The 23,625-nt window shown below is 45.7% G+C and overlaps 1 long non-coding RNA gene across 2 annotated transcripts; it reads right to left on the bottom strand.

Moving 5' to 3' along the window:
* Positions 1 to 453: 453 nt before the first annotated feature.
* On the bottom strand, positions 454 to 23,034 carry LOC131897492 (uncharacterized). Of its 2 annotated transcripts, XR_009375708.1 has the most exons (4): positions 22,187 to 23,034; positions 21,399 to 21,570; positions 14,844 to 14,956; positions 454 to 786 (listed from the first exon to the last, which is right to left on the bottom strand). It is a non-coding gene; the product is annotated as an uncharacterized LOC131897492 (long non-coding RNA). The 2 variants fall into 2 exon arrangements; XR_009375707.1 differs by lacking the exon at positions 22,187 to 23,034 and having other exon boundaries at positions 21,399 to 21,756.
* Between the last annotated feature and the right edge of the window lie 591 nt (positions 23,035 to 23,625).

Here is a 23,625-nt window from a genome sequence, read left to right as displayed (position 1 = left end):
ACATGCAAAGGGAAAAAAAAGGCACTTTGTTCTTTGAGGAAATGGCCAGCAGCAATGAACAATGAACCAGAAAACTGTAAGAAGAGACATTTAGGGGAAGGAGAGATTGCTTTGGCAGAGGACATCAGTGTGATTTCTAGCACCCAAGTGGGGCAGCTTACAACAGCCTGTAATTCCAGGTCCAGGGGACCTGACACCCTCTTCTGGCCTCCGTTGCCAGCTGCATTCATGGGCACATACCTCCACATAGACACACATGCCTACATATAATGAAATATTTTTACTTAAAATTTTTTTTTATTCATTTTACATTCCAACCACAGATCCCCCCCTCACATCCCTCTTCCTGTCTCCCCCGCCCCATGGAAAGAAATTAAAAAAAAAATCTTTAAAAATAATGAAATAAAGACACTTTTCAAAAGGGGCAGGAATAACTACCCTGGCTGGCTCAGAAGGTGATCAGCCACTCGGGGTATTTTCAGGCTGGATGGGAACTATCCCCTCACAGGCTCACATGTCTGAACATCTCAGTGGCCAGCAGATGGAGCTGTGTTGGGGTAGTCAAACCCTGAGGAGATGGAGCTCTCCTGCTCCAGCGGGTCACCAGGGCTTGAAGCTAATAGCCTAGTCTTGCTTTCTGCCTGGCCTCTGAGAGGACGTGAGTTATTCCAAGAGCACTTTCCTGCTGCCCGTCACCTGTGACTGTGCCTTCATCACCACAGTGAACTGGATTCCTCTCCAATGGTGAGTGAAAATCAATCCCTTCCTTAAGTTGCTTGGGAACATCTACAGGGAAAGTAATGAGTAGAATGAGGTTGTGCTCACAATGCGGTTGTGTGGAAATAGAGCATATGTTCTTTCTGATAATAGTTCTACCTGCTTAGCATACATCTGACTCTTTCTGTGTTTGTCTGGCTTCTCTTGCTAGATATATTAGTTTGTTTGTCATTACTGTGATGAATATCTCAGGCAGCCTAGTTTATAAAGTAAAGAGGTTTATGGACTGTCAAGGGTTTTTTGTTTTTGTTTTTCTCATTCTTTCTCCTTTTCTTTTTCTTTTGAGGCAGAGTCTTACTATGTAGTCCTGGTTGTCCCAGGGCTTAATCAAATTCAATCAAATCAAATTCAAATCAAAGCATGAGGCAAGAAGCTCTGAGGGCAAGGGACTCAGATGTGTTTCCAGGCTCATCTCTAGAGCCTAACTATCCTTAGGGTTAATATATATAAGACCAGGCTGGCCTCAAAATTACAGAAACCCACCTGTCTCTGCTTCCCAAGTGCTGGGATCAAAGGTGTATTGCCACGGTACCCATCTGACCTCTTAGCTTTGAAGGCAGGAAGGTCTAGCAACATGATACAGAAGACTCTCCTGACCACATACATGTCATAACAGGCGACCTGTGTGTCTCTGTGTATAGCCCCCCTCCTTCTCCTTATAAAGCCATTAGGATTATTTTATGGGAGGAGCGTGGGTGGGTTCCACCCTAGTGGCTTAATCTAATAATCTAATCACTTCCCCAAAGCCTCACCTTTAAATACAATAGGCGGATTAAGTTTCTACCTTCTTAATAGCATTAACTATGACTTTGGGGCTTAAACTCCAGCATGAGTTCAGCTGGACAAATCACACTCAAATCAGAACACTAAGCGTGGAGCTCTCAGGGCTTGTATTCCGATGGGCATCCAGGCTCACTCCTAGATCCCATCTATCCCTAGGGTGGATGTAGGTAAGCATACAGTAGGTGTTTGTGGAGTGGCTTCATGACAACTTGTCTCGTCTCTAACATTTAGAAAATTAGGGAAGAGCTTGTGGTTTGTTTTCCATTCTCATTACCACCCCCCCTCTGTGTTTGTTGTGTGTGTGTGTGTGTGTGTGTGTGTGTGTGTGTGTGTGTGTATGTGTGTGTATGAGAGAGAGAGAGAGAGAGAGAGAGAGAGAGAGAGAGAGAGAGAGAGAGAAGGGGGAGTCTCCCTATGTAGCCCAGGCTGGTCAAGAATTTGTTATGTAGCCTAGGCTAGCCTAGAACTCACAATCCTACCCATACCTTAGAATACAGTTATATACCACCATAACCAGAAGGCTTGGAGTTCTCTCTTTGAATATGGGCTGGAATTAAACTTGGGAGAGAGGAACAGTGTGGTTAAGATAACTCTGTGAGGACAGTTCCTAAATATGCAACCTTACCAACATTATCTCCTCTCTTGGCAACACAGCCAAGAACCAAAATTAAACTTCTCATTATGGAACAATGAATGTACCAAGGATGACTCTGGACTGACGTATAGATGGGAAAACTGGTCCCTACTTTGGTCCTATCACATGTTTTCAAATTCTATAGTGAACATTTCTCCACTCGGTGTTATGCAGTTATAACATGTTAGCTCCCTCCCCCCCAAAATGTTATATTAAAGGCCCAACTTTTACTCTGTAAATATGACCTTGTTTGGAAATAGAGTTGTTCCTGATTTTATTAGTAATATCAGGCCATATTATGGTAGGGTGGTTCCTAATTTGGCATGACTAGTGTCCTTATAAGAAGGGAGAAGATAGGGAGAGAGAAAGTATTTCCAACTCACCCATCTGACCAGAGAATAATATCTAGAATATGAAGGTCTAACAACAAGAAGCAATTTGATTTCCAAAATGAGGAAATGACTTTTGGGGCAAGACACAGCCATGGCAACCATGAACTCAGCAGCCATGGACGTCAGCACCAGGTCTGTGTAAGAATAAGCTTGTTGGGCTGGAGAGATGGCTCAGAGGTTAAGAGCACTGCTTGCTCTTCCAAAGGTCCTGAGTTCAATTCCCAGCAACCACATGGTGGCTCACAACCATCTGTAATGAGATCTGGCGCCCTCTTCTGGCCTGCAGGGATATGTGCAGACAGAACACTGTATACATAATAAATAAATAAAATCTTTAAAAAAAAAAAAAAAAAAAAAAAAAAAAAAAAAAAAAAAAAAGAATAAGCTTGTTGAGTCTGGCATGGATGGAGGAAAGGCTCAGTGGACAGAGGGAGTCATTGTCTTCAGTTCTGCACCTACCAGGGACACCATTAGGTTATAATGAATAGTTCTGATCCAATGCTCGCACAGATAGTCCTGGTTAAATAAAATGGGTGATGAAAAAAACAAAAACCAAAGGACTGGTAGGGGTAGGTGTGATTTGAGAGATGCTACAGCAACTAGAGAGGGTATGTTGAGGATAGAGTCACAGAATGAACTATATAAATGCATGAAATTGTAAAAGAGCAGGATTAACCAATATGTTTTTAAAGAAATGGGCAAATGACCTGAATTGACAATTCTTTTAAAAATATTTATTTTAATTTTATGTGTAATTTTGACTTCATGATATGTATATGTACCATGTGCATGCCTGCTAACCTTGGAAAACAAAAAAGGGTGTCAGATTCCCTGGAACTCAAGTTACAGATGGTTGTGGGTTGCCATGTGGTTACTGAGAATCAAGGTTCTTTTTCAAGAGCAGTAGGTGCTCTTAATCCATGACCTATCTCTCCAGCCCCTGAGTAGACAGTTCTTAGAGTTGTACAAGTGGTGACAAGTATACTGAAAAAAAAAATGTTCACATCATGCGCTGTCATGGAAATGCTAAGAAAAGTCACAGCGATGTATCATCTAACTTTCTTTCAATGACTGCCTCAAAAATATAAATAACAAGGAAGTGGGGGAGGAGCTTGCCTAAAATGCAGGTGAGAATTCCAACTGTTAGTAGGAAATTTAACAAGTGTGGCCATTACATAAGATAGTAGAGTGGTACCTCAAAAACCAGACATAGAAATGACCATATGATCTGGTCCTAGCACTTGAGTGGATAGCCAAAGGAAGCTGGGTTGGTATATTAAAGAGATAGCTGCATCATATGTTTACAGTCAAGACATCAGTTCAGTCTACATGCTTAGCAATAGATGAACAGATAAAGAGAATGCAGTATCAACACACAGGGTAGAATATTTTTAGTTGTTTAAAAAAAAGAATGCAATTATGTCATTTGAAGTAACATAAATGGAATGGACGATGTTGACATCAATGAGTTAGTCAGCTACAGAAAGACAGACCCCCTGATTAAGGTTCATGGGGGGAAGACTGGTCGCTAGCTGGTGACTGGATCAAGAGGACAGCAACTTCAGCAATGGATTAATGCATTCATTGAATTTGTGGCTTAATGGGCTATAAGGAGGTGGGACCTGATGCAGGCTTGGCTTTGAAGGCTATACTCAGTCCCCAGTACTCTCCCTTTGCTCTCTGCTTCCTGACCATCACAAGCTAGAACTCTTACCACACATTCCTACTGCCGTGATATCCTGCCTTCCCTTGATGCAAAATGTGGAGTCAGCTAATCTGGCCCTGAACCAAAATAAGTCCTCCTCTTAAATTGTTTCTCTCAGGCATGTACCACATGGATGAAAAACAGACTGTCATGGCTATTTTTGGTTGTCTACTTGACTACATCTAGAATGAACTAAAATCCCAAAATGACTGGGCACACCTGTGAGGGAATTTTGCTTAATTATATCATTTCAAGTGGGAAGATCTACTTCCAATCCAGATCTTTGAGGTGGGAAGAATGGGCCAAGCCTTTTTCTGAAAGTCTATCTAAAGGACATGGAAGAAGGAGGCTTTTCTGTCTTTGCCTGCCTACTTTCACCCCTGCTGGTAAGCACATTTCTTCACTGGGGTTAGAGCCGGTTTCTTCAGGATTCCAGTGTCTACTGAAGACCAGCTGAGATGTCCAGCCTTGTGGATTGAATAACTACTGGATCCTTGGACCTTCCATTCATAGACAGCCATTGTTGGATTAGCTGGACCACAGCCTGTAAGTGATTCTAATAAATCTCCTACATACAGGTGTAGAAACTGATGAGTTGACCTCACAGAAGTAGAATGATAGGTGGCAGAATCTGGTAAAGATGTAGGGGAAACAGTGATGGGGAGAGGGTAGTTACAGATGACAGGGCTGTTCCAGAGGAAAGATGATGCTAATGACCCATGGTAGTTAGGACAACTGTGTTTGACAACAATGACTTCTATATCCTGTAATTACAAGTAGGAAGGGTTTTGAATGTTCCCAACACATAGAGTGAGAAGTATTGGGGATGATGAATATGCTATAAATATGTTAATTGATCTGATCTGATCATGTGCATTATATATGTCTTGAAATGTCATACTCCATAAGTAGAAACTACTGGTTTGAGTCATTAGGAATCATGTGAAAAATCTACAGGAAGAAACAAGAAAATTTGGATCAAGAGACACACAGGGGGAAAGATGACTGTATGAAGAGAGAATCAGAGGCTACAATTATTTAGTCATACACTGAGGAGTGCCTAGAGTTACTCACACCAGGCATAGGCAGGGAAATATCTCCTGGTCAACTGGAAGGAGAAAAGACATTAAGTTTGGATTTCTAGATTTCAGAATAAATTTATTTTGTATTAGATCACCTCATTTGTGATACTTTGTTACACAGCCATGGGGCAAGGAAGGAACATACCTAGAAGCAAAAATAGAGAGAATACCCCCCCCCCCCCCCCCGCAAGCTGGTTTGATTCTTCTAGGTGGTCTAGGTGATATTCACAACATAAACAGATACATCATAGGAAATAGAAACAAATGAAGAAAATCCATTTGTCCGTAGATCTCTGCGTCCAGAACACTCAGAGAAACTGGAACATGGGATGCTACCTGAATACTGATCACTTGGCAAGTTTCAAAACCTCTGAGTTCAGCCAGCCACTCACAAGAAACCACCACTGGAGTGGTGCAAACAATCACAGTGCTCGATCTGTCTGACACAGAAGTGAACAATGTTTCCTTCATGATGGTTGTCCTTGGGGGTTTCGATTACATGGTTCATTCCGCCATCATTTACCACCCCCCCCCCCGGAAGTCTTCAATCTTGGGGATGCCATCTTTCTCACCTTATTTCACTTCTTTTTTTTCTCCCTTTCTCATCTGATCACTACGTTCTACTACAGTCTTTCCTCCTTATCTCTGAAATGGATTTGAGGAACCCCAGACCCCCAAATCCTCAGACATTCAAGTATCTTGATGCAAAGCAGCACTGTATTTGTGTGTAGTGTACATATGTTTTTCCATGGTTTCCCTCCTGAGTGGTTGAATCCGTAGATGTGGAGCTGTCTGTAGTTTGCGTCTTTCTCATCGCTGGAATTCCTCTCCTTCCATCAGCCGTTCCTGCCAATGCTTTCAATTGTGTTACTTTTAGTATTCTCCTACCTTCCCGCCTCCAAGTCCTTCTTTCGAAGATGATCATCAGCTTTTTAAGAGCATGAAACTAGTTAAGCCACATCTTTTCCTAACCTCCGTCAACCATGACAATTTTATACAAGCTAGCAAGCACACGCATGCACATATGTAAGCATGCGTACATTTTTCACAGTCTCCTGTCTTTTTGCTTTGCATCCCTACATTGGTTTATTCATGATGCCAATATGGGTTGAGTTCCTCCCTTGGCTTCCTCAGTGATGGACTGTCACCTGGAAGTGTAAGCTGAAATGAACCCTTTCCTCCCCAAGTTGCCTTGGTCATGGTGTTTCATTGTAGGGATAAAAACCCCAGGACAAAGAGTTAAACATAGCCAGGATTCACTTCTAGACCAAGGGTTAAGGTTAACCTCTCTACTTCCATCATAACCCTTCAGGTCAAATCAGCCACCTGGCGGCTCCAGCTTTGTGGGTGGCATGCAAGAGGGCCGAAGAAGTCACAACATTAAATCCTATGGGATGTTAGTGCCATAGTCCATAGTCGTGATGCTTGACATAAATGTCATGTACTCATGGAATGTTCTGAAGCCTTCTCAATACTCATAATACATTTTGTCACTCTGTTACATTCTAATGGAGTTTGCTGACATCTGCCTTGGTGCATCCACTGTCATTTCTGTGAGTAACTGATTCTGTCCACCTCCCTTGCTAACTGCCTGAGGTGTGCAAGCTCTAGAAGGTCAGAGTCAGGGGCCAGGGCCACCTTCCTCATGGCAGTCCCTTTAGTGAATAGTGTAGCATCTTACACAGTTCAGGTGCCCATTAGAAATGTGCTGAGCAAACTAATGTAATAAGTAATTGGCAAAGGACAGAACCATGACAGTTGTGTCCAAATTTGAAGGCCACTGGTGTCAATGGCAACTTTCTATGGATGTATACATGTCCATGGTTGTGTTAATCATTTTTTAAGATTTATTTATTTAATGTGTGTGCATGTGAGCATTTTGTCTGCATGTGCATATGTGCGTACATATACTGCATGTGTGCCTGATATTCTTGGAAGTCAGAAGAGGCCATTGGATGCCTGGGGACTGGAGTTTCAAGTGTCTGTGAGCTGCCAGGCATTGGGAACCAAACCCAGTTCTTCTGCAAAAGCAACGACTGCTCTTAACCGGCGAGCTCCATCTCTAGCCCTGATACTTTTTATTTTTGATGGATCCCAGGGCCATTTACATGTATTCTGAGGGTTTTTTTTTTTTTCTCTTTTTCCAGAGCTGAGGACTGAACCCAGGGCCTTGTGCTTGCTAGGCAAGCGCTCTACCACTGAGCTAAATCCCCAACCCTATTCTGAGGGTTTTTAAAAGTGGACATTATAGCACTGATATATTCATGGAATTCTTTATCAACAAGCTTGGGTAATCTAGTTTAAGAAGCTGCTATGCCGACTCATGGGAGAGGAAAATCATTAGAGATCTATAGTCCGACCTACCTGTGAACTCTGGGAACTAGAACACTGACTTGCCAGGCAAGACGTGCCCACAGGTACAATAGCAGCATCACTGTTTTGGAAGGAACCAATTGCTCTCATAGGCCCCATTGGGGAACCTGTTGTTGTTTTGATATGTGGACATATTATCAAACCACCAAGACTTCCCCTCATGGTTCCCCTTCATGGCTTCTCTTGCCCTGGGACCACCCAGGAATGCTCTGCTGGGATTAAACCTGGATTTATTAATTTGGTTTGATTGGCTTATTACACCGGCAGCAGCCATGGATATCCAATAACCAGGGATTCAAAACTTATCACCTAGTCCTCAGTATGTAGCCACTAGTCAGTGACTCTTGCTTAAGTAAATAGCTTACTACACACGTTCAAGTGGGCAGCTGTAATCAAATGTAGTGGGTCACAAAAAAGAAAATATGACGGTAGGAAGCAGTGTTGTTGGGATTTAAAGGGATTCGTGTGGGATGGGGTGAGATAGAGAGGGTAATGGGGAAAGTACAATCAGAAAACATTACATGTGTCTTTGAAACTGTGAAAGAATAGATCAATTAATTTTGTTAGAAGTTGCAATGTGGAGGGCAGAGGTGGGCAGCGGCCTCTACCTTCTTCCCTTGCGACAGGCTCTCTCATGGAACTTGGAGCTAGACTGGTGGCCACTGAGCTCCACGGACCCTCCTGTCTTTACCCCCTTGCAGTGCTGGGGTTGCAGCATATGTGTAGTCACTGGGATGCTGGGATTTGAACTCACATCTTCATGCTTGTTCACTAAGCACCCTTACCTAGTCTTCTCAATCAACAGTCTTTCACCTAGTTCACCGTCTTCTAGAGAATGGATGTGTTTTCCTATGTACTACAAAACACTGTCACACGCTATTTTAGGCCAGAGTGTGGACCTCACCGTCATCTGCAAATCAGGGTGAGAACAACCTTTAAGAGCAGCACACACTCTTGACCTCTGTGCAGAAGCAGTAACTGGACCCTAAACATGTCCTTTACATCTAGTTAGCATTGAATTCATTATGCAGTCTTGCATGGTATTATGCATTTTCAAATTCACTGAGACTTGGAAGATACTGCAATTCTTGGGCCAGAGAGATGGCTCAGTGGATAAAAGTCCAGAAAGCCTGCTGGTTCAAATTCAGTCTTCAGAATCCATGGAAAAAGCTAGATGCTGTGGTACACATCTATAATCCCAGCACCCCTAAGGCAAGGTGGCAAGCCGAGACCGGAGAATTGTCTGGAAGGTTGTGAGCCAGCGGGGCTAAAATACACTGTGCAGTGGCAAACAGCAGAGACCCTGCCTCAGTGAGAAAGATTAGACTCCTGAGAAATTGTCTTCTGATCTCCACATGTTCAAACACACACACACCCACAGACAATACATATACACACAACACATACACACATACCAGATACACACACTATATACACAAACGACACATACACACACACTATATACACAAATACTACACATATACCATACACAAATAGTACACACACACTACATATACAAACACTGTACACACTGCATATACACATATACCATGCACACACACTATATACACACACTACACACAGTACACACTGCACACACTATACACAATCTACAGGCACTACTCACACGTACTAAATACACACACACTACAAACACACACACACTTTAAAAAAAATATGGCATTTCTTTATCACAGTGCCACAAATAAATTTCCGTGGCTCAGCTTTACAAAATAAAATGAACAACTCTCACTTCATGTTTTCCAGTGCCAAGCCCCACACATCCTCACTTCATCTTTACTTTTAATTTTTTTTTTCCTTTCATTTCATCCACTGTCATGAGAGAGAGAGACGCCTTTGTGGTACAGGATGCATTATGAGTAAGAGAAAGTTTGGGGGTAGTTTCACAAAAGAGATAAAAGCCAATTTTTTACTAAAAATCAGATTAGCACTTTGTGGGGCTCTGGGTAAAAATTTTTTTCCTTTTTTTTTTTTTTTTTTCAATTTTGTTTTCCCCTTCCATCTTCTGCAAGTAAGCCCATAGACTCACAGAAGGATCTGTACCTCCTGGTTTGCCTCCACCTCTTCCAGCAAAGCTGTAGGATGTGACCACCCATGCCCAGTATGTTTTTTTCCTCTGTGAGATTTCCAGGAGCCCTCCTATGTCACAAAAGCCATTTCCCCCCTTCATCTCCAATCTGTGTTCACCGCGCGCGCGCGCGTGTGTGTGTGTGTGTGTGTGTGTGTGTGTGTGTGTGTGTGAGAGAGAGAGAGAGAGGAGAGAGCCGGGGTTGAAGCTGCCCACTGGAGACCCAGAGAGGAAAGGACAAGCCTATCCTCAGGGGGCCTGCACTCTAGGGGTGGGGAGCAGACAGAGCTTATAATTAGGAGTCACCACAAAGGGGACAGAATGCCATTCCGGAGCTGTCCCAAGCGGGGAGAGCCGAGTAATATCCCAGAGGAGGAGGAGGAGGAGGAGGAGGAGGAGGAGGAGGAGGAGGAGGAGGAGGAGGAGGAGGAGGAGGGAGGCTCCCGAGGGAGGTCCCAGAGCTGCGGGAGTCACGGAGACAATAGTGTGCTTATGTTCTCTGCAAGCTGGCCACACGCATCTCCTGGTTGCATTGTTTCGGGTTCAAACCCTACTGCTTTATTCAGACGCCTTGCATCGGTCCAAAGGAAACCTTAGGAAATAGCAGGGGACGGGCCGAGGGGCCCAGACTGGAGTCAGAAAAGCCCTAGAGTGGAAACTCTGCTCTGACTTTCTCTTGTTGAGTGACCCCTAACTTTCAAAGACTCAGTTTCCTTCTCTGCAAACACAAGACTAATAATACTAATCTAAAAGCTCGAGGCCCAAGTAGGGTGGGGCCGGGAGCCTGCAGCAGGAAGTGCTCAGTCCAGGCCATAGTCATGATGCCCTTCGTTGTTACTCCGAGTTGTTTTGCAAAGGCTCCTGGTAGAAGGGGTAGGAGCCCTGCACCTAAATCCCCCGCCCTCTGTGAACTGGTGACCCCCCTGGCCACGGAAGCAGACAGGTCATTTAAAAAATGTAATTTTCGAAATGACATTCTTCATGCTAAGTCCAGGGCAGGCATGTCCATTCTGCTCAGAGAGAGCTGGGGCAGTAACCCAGAAAGGAGAGGTAGCTCTCGCTTTGCCATTCTGCGGCCCGGGCGGCTGACAAAAGAATTGTGCAAATGAACCTTTAAATCCGTAAATAGTGCCCCCACAATGCCGGGAAGAATGCAGCGGCGACAAAGGACAATATTCACAGTTTATCTCAGGGTGATGGATCTGAATGGACGCATGAACACGGGTTTGTTAGAGAAAGAGCCGGCCACAGCCCCCCGCCGGGAACCCAGTGGCCACAGTCTGCAGTGCAAACAGTCAGTCTAAATCCTGAACAATTAGGGGAAACCAAGCTGCCTTTATCTGAACTTCAACTTGTTCTCATGATTGATATGGGAAATGAAGAGTTGTACACTGCTCGGGAAGGGTCCGCTGGCCCTGGCTGCACGCGGGGCCTTGGGGAAGGTGTATGATGTGTCCTTCAGCTACAGGGCGGGAGCAGTCCACCACCCAGGTTAGTGCCAGAGCGGGGAGGTCCTCAGGGGCCAGACTGGCCTTGGGGCATTTACCTAGGGTAGTATTGTCCCCGAGCAGTAGAATACTATAGCAGTTATTTCAGTTACCTTAAAGTCTCCTCATTTGATCTTGGGTAAGGCCAGAGCATCGCTTTGTAGGTGGGAAAGGCATTTGATACCCCTGCATGGTTTGAGCCCAGTTGGGCGTATCTGTCCGGGTCTCAGTTTTGTCATCTGAAGAATGGGAACAGGGTCTGCGTCCCATAACATGCAATGGCTAAGCATGCGAAAGATGGGAATTGTTTCATCAGTCTCTTAGAGCTTGAATTTGTCTTCACAGCCGGGGCAGGAGGATATGTGAGTGTGAGCAGGTACCTCAGACTGCTTCAGGGAATTGGACAGGGGCTTCTAAAAGCAAAAAGAGGAAGGTAGGCACCCAGTAAATGGTGTCCAGTTTAAGGGCAGGGGCTGTGGCCTATTCACCTTAGAGACTTGGTCTCTTGCTCAAGGAGAAATGAAGAAGCTATTTATTGAGTGAAACTGAGTCACAGAAGGAAAGCCTGCAGTACAAGAAGGAACTGGGCCTAGAGGATGACGGTGACATTTGAGTGTCCACTTGTGGGAGGGAAAGACTTCGTTTTATGCCGCAGAAAAATGTCTCAGTGGGCAGAGGACACCTTGGTTGAAGTGCAGGGTTCGTGGAAGGGGGTGGGTGAGAGGCTGGGGAAATAAGCAGGTCATCCAAGGCCTTGAAAGTGAGGTGAGGATCTGCCTTTTACTCGGCAGGTAACAGGAAGACGCAAAGTGTTCCGGAGCAGTGGGCGACCTTCTCGTTTGTGCCCTGGAGAGACCTTCTGAGGTTGGGCCTGACTGGTGTCAGGCAGCAACACAGAAGGGCTTGTCCAAAGCCGAACCAACAAGGCTCCGTGACACATTTGATGTGGGGAGAAAGGTCAAAGGTGGCAAACGTTGTCAGCCTGTGACCCCTGCACTTATTCATTAATTAACGAAACTCCGTGCTCCTTTCCAGAATTCCACAGGCTAGCCCACTCGTTGCCAGGAACTTACGTAATCACTCACTTAATTACACTGTAGATTTCCAGGGAGGGATAGAGAGTGTGTGCACCTTCCAGTAAGCAAGCAGCGTTCTGGTCTTCCAAACTCACATGGGAACTGTTCACATTTGTACTGTACAAAGAAAGAAACAGATGCCATCATCCCTACATCTTCACAGAGAAGGAAACTGAGGCCCAGGACAATTAAGTGATTGATTTGCCCGAGCCTGAGCTGGGGTTTGAACTGGGTTCTGCCACCGACAAAGCCCTTCAGTGTCCTTTATGCGAAATGTCTCTGGTGTGGCTGGCTGGGAGGCACGCAGGCCACAGCACAAAAAGATCTACGCTCAGGCCACTCTGCCGAAACAGACTTCCAAGAACCCTCTTCAAAGCAGCCCGAGGCATTCAGCTCCGCCGGGCATTCACTGTGGAAGTATTTCCTTTGTCCCCACCATCAGAGGTAAGTGACATCTTGAACAGCTCAGGAAGATTAAATAGCCCGGCTCGGTCGGAAAGCTTAAGAAAAGAGTGAGAGAAAGAGAGAGGGAGAGAGAGAAGAAAGGGGCCACGCCGGCCATTATGGAGCTGGCCCTTTTTTTTTTTTTTTTTTTTTTTTTTTGGTCGTGAAAGAGCTCCCAAGACGCGCCATTGGAAGAAGCAGGCGCAGATAAGACTACAATGACAGAGAGCCCGAGAACTCCAGAGAACCCGGGGCTGGGCGCGGTGAATACGGATTACTGCAGCTTGGAGCTACTGAAGAAAAGGGGAATCCCAGTCAGGATGGAAGTGAGGAATTCCTTTTTTCCCCCCCCTTCCCCTCGGAGACTCCAGTTCACTGCGCAGTAACAATGCGAGGTGGGGGGCACTTGACATGCCCCTCTTCCAGGCCATGTTGGCGCCCCATGTGGGGCTCCCAGGGAACAAGGCCGGTGCAAACCCAAACAAAGCTGATTTTAACCCAATAAACTCACCCCGCATTCTCAAATAGAAATGCCAAAAGCTTGGGCTTGCTGAGTATCCATCCACTGCCCAGACACATGGGACAAACAGGGCGTTGGGCTGGGCGTGTTTGAACAGTGAAATTCACCTTTTGGCAATGCTTTCTTCCTTTTTTGTTTTGCTTCAGTGAGGGGAAGACTTTGAATCCTGCTAGCAGGTTGACAAGATGTCAGGAAAGGGCTTATCTCTGGAGGTAATGGAAGCGTGTTCTTCCTGCAATTGTCATTATTATTGTTGTTGATGATGTTGGCAGTGCTGGGGAGGGAACCTGGGGCCTCCTGCACCCTCACCAAGCACTGTACCAGTGAACTGCATTCCCAGCCTGTGAGTCTTTTCTTAAACATACACGATCCTATTTCATCCCACACCACGCTCTCAGACACGCAACACTCATTTAGGAAATGTGCACAAAGCCCTTTAGACGGTAAGTTACTGGCTCTGAGTTCAAGTCCAACACAGCCTACTGATGATCTGGAAATAATCCCCTTGCTGCTCCAAATTTTGTTTCTCTCTTGCAAAGCCTTATTAAGCACTCTGTTGCTTAAAAGATACAGCCAGCTGTTTACTTAATGCCTTTTTGACATCCTCATAGTGCACAGTGCCTAGCAAGAAGTTCATATGAGTGAAGCATGCCAGGTACAGCTTCTCAGGAAAAAATAAAAGCAATAATTGCCACAGTGTTCATACTATAAATGCATTATTTTTATTCAAACATGAAATACCATATTCATTATTTCCTGATTTTTTTGATAAAATTGGTAACTCAAAATCCGCTTAGTAACAAATAGTTACAGACTCCCCTCCACCCCCACTGAGTCCCTTTGTGAAATTTATCCCTAAGTTCAAGATTCTGCTCAGTTACAAAAGGCTACTGGTTTGCAAATCTCTTACCTACTTACAAGTAAGCAGGGAAGGTACTGAGTCCAGAAATGGAATTTCAGATGAAGAATATAGGTGACAAACTTAAAAATCATCATTCCTTCTAAGCCAGTATCCCATGGAAATGATATGCTAGTATGCTTACCAAAATCATGCCAGCCTTCTGGGGGATGGGGATCGAATTCAGGGTCTGACACACACCAGGCAAGCGCTCCACCACTATGCCACATCCTAATTGCTTAAAAATTTATTTTGAGACAATCTCGCTCTGTTACCCAACTGGGCCTCAAACTTGTGATCTGCCTGCCTCAGCTTCTTGGGTAGCTGAGATTACAGGTGTGAGTCACTGTGTCTAACATGTCTAGTTTTTTTTTTTTTTTTTTTTTTTTTTTTTTTTTTTTTGAGACAGGGTTTCTCTGGGTAGCTTTTGGAGCCTGTCCTGGAACTCGTTTTGTAGACCAGGCTGGCCTTGAACTCACAGAGGTTCACCTACCTCTGCCTCCCGAGTGCTGGGATTAAAGGTGTGTGCCACCACTGCCCAGCCACCTCTCTAGTTTTAACAGATTTTCTTTCTCTGGCTTACCTTCTGTGACTCCCTTCCCTACTTCCTCTCCGCTTCACTCTCTTCTCCTTCTTCCTGTTGGACTCTGCTTGCCTCTCTGGGTTCAAGTCCACAGTGAAAAGAGGTCTGGGAACCTTCAAGGGAAGGAAGTTTCATCATTCCGAAGTCCTTAGGTCTTAGAGTGTGAACCCAGTGCTTGGCATGTTGAATTGTATTCTGAGAGCACCCTTAGTCTAGCATGTCTCTCCTTCATACAGGAAGGAGAGGAGCCTTCCAACAGCTGCCTCCTCTGTCCCTGGGTTCCCTCTCCTAGGAATTCCAGGTCAGGATCCCTCTGAGGCCTTAAGTTTTGTCACTAGGGGGAAGACTGTGAAGGTGTGAATAAGATACCGTGGTGACCCATGTCCCATTGCACATGTCCAGCAGGGCAGTTCCAGAACTGCTCTGGGCTTGGCTTTCTAGGCTCTGGTGAGGATAGAAAGAGATGGGGTGACAGAAAGTTCCATGAGGAGAGCACAAACAGGATAGAGGACGTGCTGAGTGGGCTGCCTCCATGGGCCATAGAGCCTAAGTCTGTCTTCACTGTGTATAGGGCATCGGGGGTTGTATCTTGGATGCTCTCTGTATTACATGGGACTGCAGGGACCTCTTCACCAATGCTTGGAAGTTATATTCACGGGTTCTTAGAACAGTGCCCAGCAGTGGTTACTATGGAGATCCATAACTGGTCACAGTGCTGAGGAGAGTAAGTTGGCTATTAGATGCTCAGCTATAGATGGGACATGTGTGTTCACCTCCCCAAGGCTCAAGGAACATTGTGGAGGAGAGGACACGAAGGATCTAAGAAGATCTGGAATACCATGGAACTCTGTCTTTGGAGCATGACACAGCCATGACATACTTAAACATTCTGCAGTGTGACTACCTGCAGAAGAGCTGGGTCCATCACCATTCCACCAGGGAGGAGGAGGTGATGCATGAGGTCCCACTCACCCTCAGAATCCATAAACAATTGATGTCGCTGGGGGAGGGAGAGACATTTTCTTCAGTGGTGTAGCTGTGTGTAAGGGGTCCCTCTCTCAGGCATGCTGTTGGAAGCCACCCGAAAGACACTCATTGGGTCACAAATAGTAGAGATGCCAGAATAGAGAGCAGCAGGAATCAGGAGGGAGAAGGGAGGGTGAGGGGTGAACATGGATGAAAGTTCTTCCTATGTGTATCTAATATGTGCTAACGGAAGTGTTTCAGAAGGGAACAGGGCCTGGCTGTTTTCGGAAGGTTCTTTGGCAGAGGAACGGGGAGCAAAGAAGGAGAAAGAGTGAAAATGAGGAGGAATGGACTGCAGATGCTGCCAGCTAGCAGGTCCCTGGAAGACTCACTCCAGGAAATTCAAGCAGTTCTGAGCTTCAAGGATGGGAATTCAGTAGCACGCCTCTCTCTCTCTCTCTCTCTCTCTCTCTCTCTCTCTCTCTCTCTCTCTCTCTCTTTCTCTCTCTCTCTCTCCCTCCCTCCCTCCCTCCCTGTTGTTACCACACTTGGGGACTGACTGCCCATGCCACCACTAAGGAGAGAGACTCATGCTCGCTCATGCCTGCCTTGGATGAGGTAGTCTGGGAAGTAGAGTTGGGGCTAAGAGAGGAAGAATCACTACCATTCAGTTTTCACAGCGCTGGTTTTAAATGGATTTTTTGCTTACGATTACGTCTGTGCCCATGTGTCTGCGTGGGTGTATTCACGCGTGTGTAAAGGTGCCCACGGAGGCCTGGAGAGAGGGATTCAGGTTCCCTGGAGCTGGAGTTACAAGAGGTTATGAGCCAATCTGTAGTGGGTGGCGGCAGCTGAACTCCAGTCCTCTGCAAGAGCAGCAACTGTTCTTGTCTGCTAAGCCGTTTTCCCAGCCCCTGAAAGTTCAGTTTTGACATTACCTTCACATGGCTTCATTAACTGGCTTCCTTTATGTGTGTGGGAGAGACAGACAGATCCCAAATACCAGCAGCTCATGCCAGTCGGGACTTACTCTTCACTCACTTTGGCCATTGGCAGCAAGTTTACAAAACTTCTGCCCCGCTCCATATGCTCTCTGGCCTTTTGGTATTAGCCAGATTTTCTAATAGGGAAAAATATGAGTCTCCTTAGCGGCAGGTATTGAGTTCTTGCTCTGTAGCTACAAACCTCGACTTTTGAATGCTTCCGCTAATGAAACATCTTATGTGAAAAGCGCATTCCAGCTAAGGTTATAAGGGACGTGCTGAATGGTAAGAGACAGAGCACCGTGTTTTTGAATTCTTTAGGCTAGCTTCAAAGAACATGGAGAATATACTGTTTACAACTGAGTTGATGTGGAAGCAGTTAGCTGGTGAGATAAACTACCGTCCTCTCATGCATCGAATAATACAGCCTGTCTTATTTTCAATTGAGCTGTTGTACAATCCCTTCACAGGAAAAACAAAAACTGAAACAAAATAAAGAGGAGACCAAATTAAAAGGTATTTTTCTTGTAGCAAAACAGAAACATCTTGTATTTGTTCTGGATCTTCAAAGTAGACGCAGCAGACGTCGGATGGATCAGGAGGTGAGCCAGGCTCACAGCCAGGCTAGTTTTTTGTTTTTGTTTTTGTTTTTCTTTTTAGTAAGATGGCACTTCCTCCTGTCTCTCGGTCTCTCAGATCCTGTGAAAGCAACTTCATGCTTCTCTGCAGATGGGAGGTTTTCCTCCAGAGCCTCTCTGGGTGCCCTTCAAGCTGTTCTCCACATTCCCTGCAGTGTGGAAGGAAGCCCCTAAGGCAGCCATTGGCTGTCAGATTGACTTAGCTGAGTCTCCCGGGGACTGTGACTGGCTTGTCATTGAGGGTACCAGCTCAACTTAATGCATCTCTCTTCTTCTTACTAAGATTCTATTGTACAGTGAGAGATGGATAGATGGGCAAAGAGCTTGCCATGCAAGCATGAGCATTCAAGCATGTTCCCCAGCACTCCCATATACCCCCAAAATAAACTGGCCAAGGGAGTTTGTGCTCTTAATCCCAGTACTGGGTGTGCAGAGCCAGGTAGGTCTCAGAGGCTCATTGCCAGCTTAGAGGGATCAGGGACTTTCAGGAACAAAGTGAGAGACTGTGTTGCAAAACCAACAAGCTAAGGTGGGTAGAGGTCCCGAGGAATGACATCTGAGAGTGAGCCACCTGCACGTCCGTGTGCACATCCACAGAATCCATGTGAAGGTCAAGGGAGGTGCTGTAGTTTCCCAGTTATCTGTTCCAGACTGTCACAGTTGCTGTTTCTGATCCTTTGCCCTTGAGTCCGCCTTCTAGGATAGTTCACTCCGGGTCCCCAAGTTCTCCTTTGTGACTGACCCTGTGACAAATCTGATGTCTTTCTCCTGGAAAGATACAGGCTCCAATGGCTAGTTCTTTGTCCTTGAATAGTAATACAAAGTTTTAAGCAGAGAGACTCCCCACTGTATCTACAGTCTCATCCTCTCCTACATGGTCTTTGGGCCTCATCCTCTCCTACATGGTCTTTGGGCTGGGCTCCCTAGCCATACCGTCACCTCCTGACATGGGGTCCCCAGTGTCAGCATTACTCAGAATGTCAGGGACATTGGGGACTCGCTGTTATTCCCAAGGCCACTGCTGTATTTCCTTAGCATGCCAGGACCCTGATGACCACAACAGATGCCAGACCCAGCCATGTGGCAAAGAAACTGCCCAGGACCTTCTCTGTATATGACAGCTAATGCCCACCTCAGCAGAAACGGTAGATGGGCCATGAAAATAGTGTGTCCAACCTTCCCACATCTTGACTCATGGGACAATGATCAGATCACCCGACCTTAGGTTTGAAGTCTAGGTTCTTCAAGACAGTGAAATTTGACCCTTCCTTGGCTGCTTCTCAAATTATGGACATCCATGTCTCTCCACACCTATGATTGTTCTTGTTCACTTGTTAGAATGTTTGCGAGGTTCCGTAACTGGCAACTCTATTTTTCTCCAGCTCCCTTTGGAAATTGAGGAACCATGGATGTGATGTAATATTAACTGCAGTAAAGCAAATCTGTCTATGAGTTCAGTGCATCGCAGTGTTGTAGGACTAGCAGTCCTATTTAGTTGGAACATGTTTTCATCTCCAAAAAGGGAACCCCTACACCTGCTAAGTGGTCTGTCTCCCTTATTTATCCTCTACCAATTACTGATCCGAGAGCCATCTCTTTGGATTTCTCTATCCTGAAGATCTCGTATAAACGGGATCGTAAGTCACGAGCAAGTTTCGTGTCTGATTACCTATTCAGCATTAGTTTTCAAGGTGCATTTATGCTGTAGTATCTACTGGTGCTCCATTCTTCTTCATAGCTAATACTTGCTTTTATATAATCCATTTGATTATCCATTCCTTCACTGATGGGCATAAGGGTTGTTCTACCTTTTACCTGCAGTAAATACTTCTGACCACCTAAGCTCCACTGATTAAACTCATGTTATCAGGCTGGGTGGCAAGAGACCTTACCCACTGAGCTACCCTGCCAGCCCCATGTACTTGTTGTAATGCTAGTTTCCCACTTCTGGGTTTTCAACTAGGGGTAACTGGGTAGAGTCATGAAATTACATGGTAGTTTTTTGTTATTTTCCTCTTCTCTCCTTTCTTCCTGTCTCTTCCCCTCCCTCCCTCCCTCCCTCCCTCCCTCCCTCCCTCCCTCTTCCTTATCCTTTTCCTGTCTCTCCTTCCCTTCCTCTTTCCTTTCCTTCCTTCTATCCTTCCTTCTTTTCCTTCTCCTCCTCTTCCTCCTCCTCCTTCTCCTCCTCTTCCTCCTCTTCCTCCTCCTTTTTTTTCCTGAGACAATGTCGCATCATATAGCCCTGGCTGGTCTAAAACTCATAATGTAGTTCAGGCTGGCCTCGAACTCAGAAACCTGCACGCCCCTGCCTCCCAAGAGCTGGGATTAAAAGTGTGTACCGCCATGCCAGGTCCCAACATCTCCCTTTTTTTTTTATTTTCCTTTCTGTGTTGGACATTCAACCCATAGCCTAAGGCCTTAACTGTTATGAAGAATTCCAACATTATTTTCCGTAGTGGTTGTGCTGGTTCATAATTACACCAGCAGTATGCCAGAATCCTGAGTGTTCCATAATTTCCCACTTGTTTTCAAATTTTAAAATACTGGCTGACCTCATGAATGTGAAGTGGTCTTGCATTTCCCTATCAACTAATGATGCTGAGCATATTTTTATGGGCTGGCTGGCATTTGTATACCTGTGGAGAAATGGCAATTCAAGTCCAGTTTTTCATGAGCCTCTCTTCTTCTTGGATATACTACAGCTACTGTATTTTTTTCTCTTCATAATGTCCTCTAAGAACAAACGTTTACAAGTTTGATGTGGCCCAATATACTTTTCTGTTGTTTTTGTGCTTCAGGTCATCTCTCAGAATCCATGGTCAGTCCGAGGTCAGGAAAATTTACCCCCCTTTTTTTTTTGTCGATGAGTTTTGAGGTTTTTAGTTCTCCAATTTAGGCCACTAGTTTATTTTGAGCTAATTTTTATGTGTGATGTGAAATCATGGTGCCTTCTTCAGTCTGTAGTCAAAGTGAAAGGGGCAGCCTCCAGCTGGGACCTGCCATTCCCACAGTAGAGGAGCAAGAAGAGGTGTTGAGGTGTAGAACGATTCTGAATCATACAGCTCCGATGTGGCATCTGATGTGTCTGCCTGGGATGTCGGCTGGGCAACGACGTCACAGGTTCATGGTTGAAGGCCATTTTAGGAGGCTCTAGAAACTTTAGGAGGTGGGGCTCAGTGAGGGAAATAATTCCCTGGGGTACATCTTTGGGGACTATATCGTGTCCCAGGGCTGTCCCTTTCTGTCCCACCCATTGTGAGCTGTTTAGCTCTCTATCCTTTCCCCTTGAAGACAGACAAACCTTTGAAACCACGAGCCAAATATACATATATACACACACACACACATATATACATATATATATGTTTATATATGTATGTATGTATATATATATATATATATATATATATATATATATATATATATATATATATCTTCCCTGAAGCTGCTTTGCTCAGACATTTTGTCACAGTGATGAGAAACTGGTACACTCTCCCCACTCTTGGCCAAGGCTGGCATCAGTGGAACAGAGACTTTCCTTCAGGAAGCTACTCAAAAGCCCCTGGAGAGGACGGGAGTATGTTTTCTCTTACAGGGAGACAGAAGCAAAAGCAAAGAATTGGGGGAAATGATGTGAGATCTTTTCTATATACCCTAAACATCATACACGGAGAGAGGAGTGGGGGAAAGACGGAGGGGGAGAGAGACACACACAGAGACAGAGACAGAGACAGAGAGAGACAGAGAGAGGGAGAATTCAGACTCCAGCACTTCACCTCCAGGGAACTTTTGACACTCCAGGCACACTGTAGGCACATCCCTGAAATCCCTTATGTAAAATCACTCTAGCCAGATGGCTTTGGAACTCAGAAGTATTTGCGATCTAGAAAAAGAACTATAGTTCACTTGCTGCGCATTGATTATGTAACACCCCCAGCAGGATCCCGGGAGCATCTTGTAATTAATACCTTAATATTTTTGCAGCCAAACATAGAGCTCGGCGAAGAGAAGTCTAACGTCTGCACGGACTAAGTACTGCCAGTGTTTTAAAAGTAATTGTAGCTCCAACTGGGTCTTGTTGCCAAATGTGCTCCACTTCTCTGTTCCTGCCTCCAACCTTGAGCTTTTTAGATTCTGAAACTGCAGATAAGGAATCATTGCCTTGTATTCTTGGAGAGTAGGATGTATTTTTAAGAAAATAATGAGCTAGTAGATATAGTCAGGAACTGTATAGCTTCTATTCGGGTGTTTCTTTTTATATGGTGTGCATGTGTGTACAAGTGCACATTTACACTTTGTGTGTGTGTGTGTGTGTGTGTGTGTGTGTGTGTGTGTGTGTGTGTGTTGGCCAGAGGACAATTTCAGTTGTTGCTCCTCAGATGATATGCACTTTGATTTTGCTGAAGATCTATCACTGGCTTGCATCTTGCCCAGGAAGCTAGGCTGGATGGCCAGGGAGTCCCAGGGAGTTACCTGCCTGTCTGGGCCTCCCCAGTGTTGGGATCCCAGGCATCCACCACCATGCTTGGCTTGTTTTGTGTGGTTTCCGGGGACTGAAGGCAATCACTTCACAGCCTGACTCATCTCCCCAGATGTTCGGAGTTTTCCAGGCCGTAGTCATACACGACCTTTCCTAGAAAGCTGAGTGACTTGTTGGCTACTATTTCTCAGCAACTGGAGCTGTCTGTTGACAGTCTATGTGCCTGAGAGGAGGACAGAGTGCTTACGGCCCAGCTCCTGTACCCATGGCACTTACAGCCTGGCTGGTGACGACAGATGGCGATGAGCAGGGTTGTTTTGTGGCATGTGGCTGTGTGTCTGAGTCTGCCAGAAGAGATCAGATGGGCTAGCTGGGGAAGGATTAGTCTGGGGAGCTGGCTGGAGAGTCACAGGGAGATTTCGTCCAGGAAAGGTCGCTGGGAACATTGCAGGTGAAGAGGCAAATTGCTCAGGCAGCCAGACCCTGGCTGTGGGGTGGGAACCCTCCAATACCACTGCTGTGGCTCAGGGGCTCCTCTGTCTATTTTCATCATTTATGGCTGGAATGGCTAATTCCTAACAAAAGAGACACTGGCTGGAATGTTTAATGAAAGTATGATTCCTTGGAAGTTCTGTCTGGTGAGCCAGCGAGTTTCAGCAGGGCCCTTGGCACACAGAGATGGAGGAAGGATCTCATTCCTGACTCTGGGGAGGACTGAGGGAGGATCCCGGGGAGGCTAGAAAGGAAGTGGGTGGTAGAGGGAGGGAAGTGTATTTGCCGGCTCCTGCAGGAACCTGTCTGAGGCAGACTTTCCGGGGCGTGGGTGGGCAAGTGTTCCCATTGTCTGGGAGCCACCTCCTTCCAGGCCTCCAAACTTCAGCAGACACCTGTCTCTACCATCTCTGAGGGAATCTTCCAGACAGATGATCCCTGTCTGCTTGACTGTAAGTCAGGCTCTTCCTTCCTCATTAGCTGTGGTACTTTCTTAAGCCCTTCAGAAGCCTTTGAAATTTGAAAATTGCCTAAACTCTAGAGGGAAGAGAGACAGTTCCAGGAACAAAAGCATGCATCCCCGGGGCCTCGCTGAGCATCTGTGTCCTTGAGACAGAGCTTACTTGACTGTGTTCTCGTGCTGGAGACACAAATGGTTCTAGAACACTTGCTTTGTTCTGAGTTCTCCCGAGTCAGTGGAAGGCCAAGAGTTACTGGTAAGTGATAGGCAGCACCCACGGTTCATTGGTAAGGATTCTGAAAAAGCTCTGGTGGGCCTTAGGTTGATCTGAAGGGACCCTTGGTTCTCTAGAGTATGTTTGTGTCATGGCCCTCACCAAGAGTCCTCCAAAAGAAGAGAAGCCCCGAGTCACACTTTCTCAGGTAGCAGGACCCTGGCTGTGGGGTGGGAACACTCCCATACCATTGACCTGGTTCAGGGGTTCATCTGTCTATTTTCACCCTTTGTGGCTGAAATGGCTAATGGGCATTTCTAGGCTATCAACAAGTGATTGGTGGGAGGTGATGTATGTCCAGGTGAGGGAATCCCACACAAACGTGGAAGGCTTCAGTAGCAAACAGGAAGGAGGAACAGCTGAAAGGATGTTAGGAGCTGAATCTGCTGGGATGCAGGGTTAGGGAGGAGGAAGTGTGGAAAAGACTTAGATTGGAGAGGTGCCAGGGGTGGACTCCAAACGGTCCCCCACAATAACACAAGTTCAGAC

This window comes from Peromyscus eremicus, chromosome 22 (assembly GCF_949786415.1).
Source record: "Peromyscus eremicus chromosome 22, PerEre_H2_v1, whole genome shotgun sequence".
NCBI classification, from domain to species: Eukaryota; Metazoa; Chordata; class Mammalia; order Rodentia; family Cricetidae; genus Peromyscus; species Peromyscus eremicus.
The sequence above is the reverse complement of the archived record's forward strand: the minus strand, read 5'-3'. Positions and strand labels throughout refer to the sequence as shown.